Source organism: Diabrotica virgifera, chromosome 2, assembly GCF_917563875.1.
Source record: "Diabrotica virgifera virgifera chromosome 2, PGI_DIABVI_V3a".
NCBI classification, from domain to species: domain Eukaryota; kingdom Metazoa; phylum Arthropoda; class Insecta; order Coleoptera; family Chrysomelidae; genus Diabrotica; species Diabrotica virgifera.
In genome coordinates, this window is record NC_065444.1 from 205,235,911 (window position 1) to 205,247,216 (window position 11,306).

Sequence of the window (11,306 nt, forward strand, 5' to 3'; positions counted from 1 at the left end):
TGTAACAAAAAAAAGCTGTTGAAAACGCTCACGAATTTCTACAATAACTCTATCTAACGAAGAAAACAGCTTTCGTTTTGTCTCATTTTCACAAGACCAGTTAGTATCTCTAGTTCCGTCATCAAAATATGCTTTCTTGTTATGTGCTTCCGAGGTTTTATGGAAATTCCAAGTTCTTCACACATATATTTTGCAAAACCTACAGCGCCATTTCCCCATTCCTCTTTTTTTTCTGTCAATATCATCTGCAGAGCATTTACTTTCTGAGCGCACAATCTTATGTAAAGTCCCCTTGTTTGTAAATATTTTTACTCGAATTCATCAGAAAACAAGTAATGAAAAATTCCGTGCTCCTTTTAATCGGTCCGAATTTGTAGTTGCGATAAAAATATAAAATGGTTCCAATATTTACAAAATATTTTTAATATTTATTGTTAAATTTTGCCGCCCCTAAAAAGTGCCACCCGGGGCGGGCCGCCCCTGCCGCCCCCACTACGCTACGCCACTGTATATAGTAGATACTGTCAAGCAAACTCGGCGTCAACGTGATTGTATATGAAATGTCCAGTTCATGAGTTGGGGCTTTCGATGAAGTGCCTGTCTGAGATTTGGGTGTATACTAAGTTGGGATTCGATGAGTTGCGCCAGAACTATTGGAAGAAACTACCTAAAGCATTGCAATATAGATGGCGTAACTGGAAGAAAAATAACTAAAATAAATAATATTTTTATGCACGACCGGGCGGTGAAGTCCATAATTAATATTATGTACTTATACATTTGACGGGCGTAAAGTGCCATAGATTTTGATTTTATTAAATCTAATCTACTCGTGTCCTTTCTGTTTGTTCTTAAACGTCCAAGGGCAGGGCCGGCGATAACGGGCCTGCAAGGGATGCACTGCAGGCGGGCGACCCTGTTGGGGGGGGGGGGGGCGCCTAAGTGAGCTTTTTTCTGCTGTTGCTATACAAAATATTAAACCTATTTATTAGGTATACCAAAATTTTTCAAAAATTATTATTTATTGTTAAAAAGACGGCCCTTTATCGAATGTTAATTTAATTCTAACGATTTTTTGAAAATAAAAGTAATATCCCAGGCAACCAACTGACGTCATATAACGTCGAGGAAACGTCAGTTTTGGTTGAATATATACACGTGTTTGAAAATTACGTCATATAGACGTCTTTTGTAGCTGATTTTAAATACGTAAGATTAACGACGTGAAAATAACGTTTAAAAAACGTTTTCATTTCAGACAGTTTAAGTCTGACGTCACAAAATTGCGAGGAGCTTGTTTGTATTACTCCAAACATTTTCGTTAAATAATTTTCATAAGAAATTTCTCATTTATTGTTTACGTGGTTTGTGTCTTGTGTGATAAAATAAGACTTTTCATTTAAATATTTAGTTGAAGAAACGTGTCAATTAAGAGATTTGTATTCGTTTTTGTTCAGGTTTAATGCAGTATTCTTCTTGACGACTGTTTGAGGTTATGTTTATTTTCTGTTAATGAACTAATTATGTGTTATCGAGTAATTTGTTAATAAATTATTTATTAGTTTGTATGTTTTTTCAGTTTTGACACAGTAAGTAGGTATACTTATAATATAAATAGTGAAAATTCTATAATGCGAGGGCTGCTACAATCATGCAGAATCAATGTTAGATTGCTTCTAATGCACAAGCGATCTTAAACAAATGATAGTATATTATCTTCATCGACACATGGAACGTAGATCTATGGGTTTCATGTTACCTATTTTTTATACTACCTATTTTGAAACATGTGAAAGAGGTCACTTTTTGAAAGTATTAAAGACGTGATTTTACCGACGTATAAAAGTCGTCACCTTTTAGACGTTTTAAAATCGTCACAATTATGACGTCAAATCTATGAGACAAATACACGTGATTTTCAACGTCGGTACTACGTCATAGAAATACGTCAATTGGTCATTTTTATGACGTGTTATGTACGTTATAAAAACGTCGTTTGGTTGCCTGGGATTTTGAGTTAAATATGGGTGGGCACAAAATGTCCATTCTTAGTAAAACTTGTTTCTAAAGGTTTTTATATAATTTCTCGTTAACAGTAACATAACATAATCCACATAATTATTGACGTATAATTATATAATCTACATAATTATCCGCCACACTAATGTGGCTGAAAGGAAGAATGTAGAGAAAATCGACAAATCTGAATTACTAACTTTTACTAGTACCTATTTTAGTTTTGATGTACATCGTAAGTTTGTTAAAGCTTTATACATCGTTTATATTAATATTTTAGAAAATGTTGTGGGTTTGGACATTATAACAAGGATGAACGAGTACAGACTAGTAAAGAAGGTGACAGATGCAAAAAGACAGGGGAAAAAAGAAGAGACAGACCTAGAAAGGGGTGGATGGAACAATTCGAAGAAATTGGGAAAGAGAGGGAAAACAGTGCAACAGATGAAGGAAATGGCAGGAGACCGGAAGGCGTGGTAGAAATGGGTAGAAGATGGTTAGGTGATACCACAGTGTAAAGAGGGACAGTAGAACCACTCTCCGAAAAATTGGAAGTAAAATCTGCAGTCGCGCATGGCGATCGCGCAATGTTGGCAGTCGCTTTTGCCCCACTCTCGCGTTGCTATTCGCATAGAAACGTACGGCTTTTAACAGGTAAAACCCGCATCCACCACTGGTGAATTACCAATTGCGTACTGCCGGTATTACTTCCTGAGATCAAAGCGCCGACAGAAGAGTGATTTTACTGTGGAACCTCTATATACTGTGGTGATACCAGTGGCGGCCGGTCAAAGTCGGCAGGGTCGGCAGTGCCGACCCACACATTTATATAGATAGATTTTTTTAATATTTGTATCTGTGAAGTCAAAAAAATCTGTCAGATAATACAGACTAAATTTTATTCATGGTTTTTAAAAGGATTTGATCAATCTGAGCGTTAAGTGATCGCTGCGCATAACAGACTTTTCAAAAAATGAATGATCCGAGCCATTGATCTGACTTTTCGGCTAGCCGTACCTAACTCATCCGTAGCACTCCGTAGCCTTACGATTTACGCGTAAAACTCAACGAAATAACAAGTCGATGAGCAAGCGAACATACATTCTCTCCGTAGGCAGGTACGACATATTTTAATCTGCCGGTCGGTGTTTCATTGGGCATCGCCAGATCGCATCGGCAGAAATTGTCAAAAATAATCACGCCGTTTTACGTCGTTTAATTGATATTGTAATTTTTTTAAGTTGTCAGGAATTATCATTTAGTGGACATGATGGATCCAAGCATTTGTTAAAAGTCAAAGTAATTATAGAGAAAATAATGAAATTGTTTTAAAAATATTTACTTTCTGATTCGAAGTGTATTCGTAATACAGAATGAACTAATACATATACCTAATCAAATAGTTACATTTTGAATAACGTTATTGAATCTGAGATTTAGAAAACCATTTGCTTTTCGCTGGAAGTAGATGAAACTTCTGATTATCATATCATTCACAATAATTATCAATAATTGTTGTTCGATACGCGTGACGTGGTAATATTTATGAGAGGTTTTTAGGTTTAAGAGACGTGAGTAAAAGCAATAAGGCAGAATATATTTTTGGTGTTTTAAAGAACAGATTAAAATTTTTTGATATCAAAAATAAATTGGTAGGGCAAACTGGGGCAATCTTATGACGGCGTTGCTGTGATGTGTGGTGAATTGAATGGTCTCCAGTCAAAAGTTAAAACTACATATTGCATCACAAGCTTTATTTACTCACTATTATGCGCATATAATGAATTTAGTTTTACGTGATACGTGTAAAAAAATAAAGAATATCGTCTTTTCTTGCCAGTTTAGCTCACCTAAACGGATTACTGCTTTAGAACAAATTTGTTTCGAAAAAAAAGCGAACAGTTTGTCAGACGCGATGAAATTTTAAATCTAGATTAGTTTTACCTAAGCAGATTATCTCTGGTAGTTTTAGTATCTGTAGCAGATTTTCGTGAACAGCTTTTGGAAGTTTTTGATTTTATTATCGAAGTCGACGATTTTGAAATTGGCGATACCTCGATCCGTGAAGCAATCGGTTTGAGAACTTTATTAAATAATTACTCTTTTAATATTCTTTTAAATATTTTTAAGACAGAGTTTGCCCAAGATATTCATTATTGTTCAAAATCAGTCAACTGACATTATTTATTCAAAAAATAGAATACGAAAGCTGGTGCAAAATCACAGAGATTTTCGTAATGATAGTAGTTTCCAATGTATACGCAGTGACATTTTGGATTCGCTTGATATTTCCGAACCATCCCAAAAAAGACAACAACATGATACATCTCTCGAAAAACGAGTAGGTATATCTTGAAATTTTGGATACCTACTAATATATGCAAATAGATACTTGTTTTTCGAATTTTGAAGATTTGCAAATTTTTGACCTCTTTGACGATTCAAAATTTAAAAGTTACCTTCGCCAAAGAATTTCCAAGGTATTTATTATAACAAGTTAGGTACTTAAAAATTATGCCGATCCAAATATTTTCAGAAAGTGGAATAAGTTACAAAATATGTATGTATAATTCTATGTAGTAATGTACTGCAATTCATTATAACAAACTGTTCATCAATTTCCTTATCACCACTACCACCAATTTCTGCCTCAAATAAACGGGATTTATCTTGTCTCAAAAGAATCAACACGTATTGTCGAAACACCATGAAACAAGAGAGAATGTCAAGTACATCAAATAAAAAACAAAAAACAACAAAATCTCCTATGATGATTTATGCCTTTTAGTTTGATGGTATACCTCTATGAGGAGACAAAAAAACCTTGCCGACCCTGTCTCCAAGGCCACGAGCCGCCACTGGGTGACACCAAAATCTGACGCTCTTATAGGGCATAAGGACAACGAGAAGAAGAAGAAGAAGACGAATAAAATGCTGTGATTACTAGATATGCATAAGATACTCAAGTCTAATTCATTTCTAACGTTTGTAACAACTCTCAGTAAATATATTGCTATTTTTGAGGTGGACTTTTTTACCCACCCTTGGGCGTACACTTCGCGTCATATAAAACTGGTACACTTTTTTTTCCCAATGTAAACCTGTGTTCAGACTGACAATTATTGTTCGTGAATCACGTCGTTGTTGCCATCACAGATAACGGAATTGCACTAAATCAAATACAAAAAAATAACATTTAAAATGTATATTTTGAATTGTAATACATATTATATTTCAATTCCACACTTGTTCACTGTAAAATTTATTCATTTTGTAATAATTTCAAATTAAATTTTTAATTTTTCCAGTGTGTTTTATTTATTCTACACAACTTAATGCAGTTTTGTCCTATAATTTACGAGAAACCAATAACCAATCACACCTCTCGATTTGACGTTAAATATAATAAATTAAAGTCATGTCAAAATTTATTATCTATAAACATTTTTGAATTGAAATATTTTCATAAATTATAATAAAACACGAATCAATGTATGGATAATTGAGATGACGGAAAATTACAATTGTTCTAGTTTTTAGTATATTAAAAAATGCGGTCTGTCGCACAGCCCCGTTTTTACCTAGTTTGATATCATATTTTCCTTGAACTGGCAACGTTGCCCTAGAAATTAGAATGACACTTGTGACAAGATCAACTTACACAACTTGAAAAACACGATTTTCGGTTATAAGAGTTGTACCAGTTTTTTTTGACGCGAAGTGTACATGGAACTTACATTATAAGGTTACGCGTTTAAGGGTTAAGTAGTTTAACATTGTCTGTGCTTCGTTGAGCTCTTCGCGTTTGCTTTCCAGGGAGGTATTTTTTGCTTTAGATACTGGATTTTTTATTTTCTCTGGTTGATCTTGCGTGTGTTCGTCTACTATCTGGATCATTTTTTCGCAGTCACTTTTTATATATTTGTTTCTTGTTCACTTTTTATATGCATTTTATTGTTTGGGCCGTATTCGCTTCATTGGTTTTATCTATTAAGAGATATGAGAAGAATTAAGATGACTGACGTCATTGAAAGATAGCCAGACTAAAATGGAGATGAGCAGGACACATAGCCAGAATGACAGATGGGCGATGGTCAAAATGGTTATTGGAATGTCGACCAAGGGTCTTCCACCTAATCGGTAGACCACACACAAGATGACCCGACGATTTAAGAAGGTTAAATAAAAACTGGATGAGGATGAGAGCGGCGCAAGATAGACGGCAGTGGACTTTTGAAGCTGGATGATGATGTATTCTCGGCTGAGGATTAAATCAGGTTTGTTAATTTGTGGCTATGTCTTAACTTATATAAAAAATTGATATTGAATCGGTTTTTAGTGCATCAATATTCTATTTAGGTGTATTTCTTCCAGAGACGTGTTAAGGATAGACTTGGCTAGGGATATGCCACTTAATGCCTCGGGGTGTAACGTCGACATAAGATTGAGTGGTCTACCGATCGACTGTTCCCATGCTGTTTCCGTGTTATGCTTTTTTGGTGAGTATGCCGAGTCTACGCTTTAATATGTCAATGATTTCTTCCCAGTGGTTTTGATGGGTTGGTTGGTTAACATCAGTCCCGGATTAAGAATCTTGTGAAAAAATGTGAAAATATTTTTTGACCAAATTTTTTTTTATTAATACTGATAACATAGCTCAACTTTTTCTGTAAAATAGGATATTTTATAGTGCTTATTTAAAACGCTAAAAATAATTTTTTGCAAATTTGTTTTTAAAGTTTTATGTATAATTATTTAAATAAATAGGGGATCAAATTTAATTTAGTAAGTCTTATGTGAAATATTTACCCTTATGCTTTGCAGAAAACAATCCTATAGACCTCCATTATTAATTGAATGACCTCAGCAGTTAAAAAAGTAATTTTTTTGCAAAAATTACCCCTTTTTAATTATTTAAACAATGATCCCCTTGCATGATTTGAATACTTTCTTGAAAATATCTTTTGTACCGACCTAAGCTTTGATATAAAATTTGTTTCAACCTGTACGAATTTACATTTTGATTTACATGTAGTGTAATTTTATTTTACTAGACTACTCGTCGTTTCTCCTGATTCTCCATTTGACGTCTTCCTCTTGCACCGAGCCATGTACTTTTCTCAATATTCTTATCTGGAATGTCCTGATGTATTCTTCATATTTTTTGTGATTATTATTACTGTGTTTATCTTCTTCTTCTTTGAGTGCCTCTCCTATCGGAGATTGGATATCATTAGGGCGATTCTAATTTTATTTACTGCTGTTTTGAACAATTCGTTAGTGGTACAGCCAAACCACTCTCTCAAATTTCTCATCCAGGACATTCTTCTACGGCCTGGATTTCTTCGTCCTTGGATTTTTCCTTGCATTATGTTTTGTAGCAATGTGTACTTTTGTCCCCTCATCAGGTGGCCTAAGTATTCAAGTTTTCTCTTTTTTATATTCAGTAGAACTTCTGGCTTGTTATTTATTCTGCGTATTACTTCTTCATTTGTAATTTTATCCACCCAACTTATTCTTAGTATACGGCGGTAGCACCACATCTCAAAGCCTTCAAGATTTTTAATATTCCTCTGTTTAAGAGTCCATGACTCAACACCGTAGAGCAAAGTACTGAATACATAGCATTTTAACATTCTAGTTCGTAGATGAATACTAATATCACGATTACAAAATAATTTTTTCATTTTTATAAAAGTAGACCTGGCAATTTCAATACGTCTTTTTATCTCGTGATTTTGGTCACCTGTTTCATTGATAAGGGTTCCCAAGTATTTGTATTCGTTTACTTTTTCAAGTTGGGTACCGTTTATTGTGATACTAGTGTCATTTATTGGATTCTTACTGAAGGTCATATATTTGGTTTTTTTGACGTTCATCCTTATGCCGTAGTTATTACATATCTCATTCATACTTTCAACTAGATGTTGTAGATCTTCCGCTGTTCTTGCCATTATCACAGTATCGTCAGCATGTCGAATGTTATTGATAACTTCTCCATTGACTATTATCCCTTCGTTTGCATATGAGAGAGCTTCTTGGCATATTTTTTCGCTGTAGATATTAAACAAGAGCGGTGACAATATACAACCCTGTCGTACCCCTCTACGTATTTCTATTTCGTCCGATGTTTGATCTTCTATTTTTATATTAGCTCGCTGATTCCAGTACAGATTTAATATTATTTGTATGTCTCTGGTGTCAATGTTCTTACTTTCCAGGATTTCTTTGAGTTTACTGTGGCGTACTATGTCAAAGGCCTTTTCAAAGTCTATAGAGCAGGCGTGTACCTCTTGGTTAACATCTAGGCATCTCTGTGTTAGAACGTTCAGGGCAAAGAGAGCATCCCTTGTACCTAATCCTTTTCTGAATCCCATCTGTGTATCGCTAATATCGATGTCTAGTTTTTGATAGATTCGGTTGTGGATGACTCTAAGAAATATTTTAAGCAGGTGACTCATCAAGGAGATTGTTCGATGATCTGAACATTGCACTGCCTTAGTTTTCTTCGGTATGGTGACAAACGTAGACAGCAACCATTCTTGTGGTATTATACCAGTACTGTATATTTTATTGAATATATGCAATATTATGGTTACGGATTGAACATTCAAAAGCTTCAGCAGTTCTGTAGGGATTTCATCAGGTCCGTTTGCTTTTCCATTTTTAGCGTTTCTTATTGCGTATTCTAGTTCTTCTTTCAATATGTCTGGCCCAGTTGCATTGATTATCGGAGTTAAGTTGTTTCTATCGTCTTCAAATAATTCATTCAGGTATTCTGTCCATCTTTTTATTTTATTCTCTAGATCTACAATAAGGTTTCCATCTTTGTCTTTAAGTTTACCTATTTGGCATTTCTTTATGCTTCCTGTTATCTCTTTTACTTTTTTGTGCATATTGAACGCATCGTACTTTTTCTCATAGGTTTCCATTTCTTCACACTGTTCTTTAATCCACGCCTCTTTGGCTTCTTTTATTCTCTTTTTTATGTGTTTAAAGTAGTAGTAGTGTGTAGTTGTATAAAAAGACACACGAAACACATTAAATTCATTTTAATATAACTTATTGCAAACTTTACAACAAAAATACACAGTATTCGATCACAACAAAAAATAATGAGAATTAACAAATTTATAAAGTAAAAATACAAAAAATACATAATTGTCCTAGTCGAAATTTAATTATTGATTTAAAATAACTCTAATATTAATAATTTTGCCTTTTTTATGCGGCAAAATGAATTACTTGTATAAAAGAAAATTGTGTGTTTTAATATTTAAATGGTTACTGACCAGTGGCCAATCTTTATAAATTAAGTAGGATACGTAGGATAGAAAATATTAAGTAGATATAGGTCTGGATCCCGCGTACCAAAAAAAGTTGATTAATAGCAAGCTGAAAATTTGTTAATAGTTTAACGGTGTCTAGTCGGACAAACTTTGATGCACGGGAACACTGGAACAGGGGAAGTTTTAATTGTGGAACAGTTTAAAAATTTGGAATGTCAGATTACGAAAACGTCCCATGTATTTTGTCGGACAGAACATCCAATTGATTTGTTACCCTTTCATTAACCTCTCATTCAAAAATCAGAATACTATTACTAACCAACATGATTCCTGTCATTTGACATGTTCTTCGTGTTCCACTCATTAAAATGCCCAGTTGGTGATACACACCGGTACGATTTTTGCATGAGAGTTTAATGAAATGGTAACAAATTAATTGGAAGTTCTCTCCGACAAAATACTGGAACGTTTTCGTAGTCTGGCGTTCCAAAATTTTAACCTGTTCCACAATTAAAACTTCCACTGTTTCAGTGTTTCCATACCTACATCAAAGCTTTTCCGACTAGACACCTTTTCTTGTTTCACGTTTCCTTGTTACGATATTAACAAATTTTCAACTGACTATTAATCAACATTTTTTTTACGCGGGATCCAGGTCTAATAGGTATAGTATAGTATGTATACAGGGTGTCCCGGAAAATAGTGCGTTCCTTAAAGGTATAGGTAGAAGGCACCATGTAGAACAAAAAACTCTTATAACATTTTTTTTCTAAATGCAACCGTTTGACCAAAAAATTAAAATGTATTTTGGTATGCAGATTTAAATCTGACAACTATGTGCGGTACGCAAATTTAAGCATAGACAGTCCCATGTAAATAGATAGAAGATAGATAGTAAACAGATAGTTTTAAAGAATCCTGTTTAGTGTCAATGCCGAAAATGTTTTGGAATAGTGAGTGTATTACCTATTATGTTATTACCTATGAATGGTGTTTGTGAAAGGTCTACTTGAAACATCTATTCGGTATAATAATTATTTTAAGTAAGTACAACTTAGTTATTTCAGTTCACAAGTAAACAAATTACTGAGACATTATCTGGTGTATTTAAGTTCCACTGTAAACTATTAAAACTATGTAATTCAGTTAAAGCCCTCAGCAATACTCAGCATTCAACCCATTTAAACCTTACTAAATACATAATACTAGTTCAGTTAAAAGATGTGTTTTTATGTTAAAAGATGTGTAATTCGTTTAAAATTATGCAATAGGTATTTCAATACATTTCAAAAGAAAATAATTTTAGTAAACAAATAGTAAATACATACATAAGTATTACCTACTATTAGGTTGAATTATTTTAAATACTGTTATACTGTATCACAATCACAAATAAAACGAGTTCTTATTATGTTATTATTCCGTAGTGCGTACGATGTTGCCAGTTTATTAAAATTTCCAAACATTAAAATACAGGTATATGGAAAACAATGTTAACTTTTTTTGGAAACGGTTAACTTTAGAAAAAAATGGTATAGGACTTTTTTGTTCCAAATTGTGTATTCTCTCCATACCTTAAAGGAACGCACTATTTTCCGGGACACCCTGTATGTATTGTAAAATATCTATCTATCAATCGGTTTTAAAACGTCTTGCGACGTTGTCCGATGCCTAATTTCCATGACACTCTATCATCCCATTGGCCCTCTCTAAGATCTCTTGCGCTCATCGCCTTCGTTACTCCCTCTCTCCAAGATTTCTTGGGTCTTCCTCTCTTTCTGCGGTTTGGTGGTACCCATTGCATAATTATTTTAGGGAGTCTTGAGTTATCCATCCTCTGGACGTGTCCGTACCATATCAGCTGTTTTCTTTCTATGTCTGTTGTTAGAGAGCCGTCAACCCCCATTCGCTATCTTATCTCATCATTACGTATTCTCTCTCTGCGTGACACTCCTACTGATCTTCTAAAAGCGTCCATTTCTACTGCCTCCAGTTTTCTTC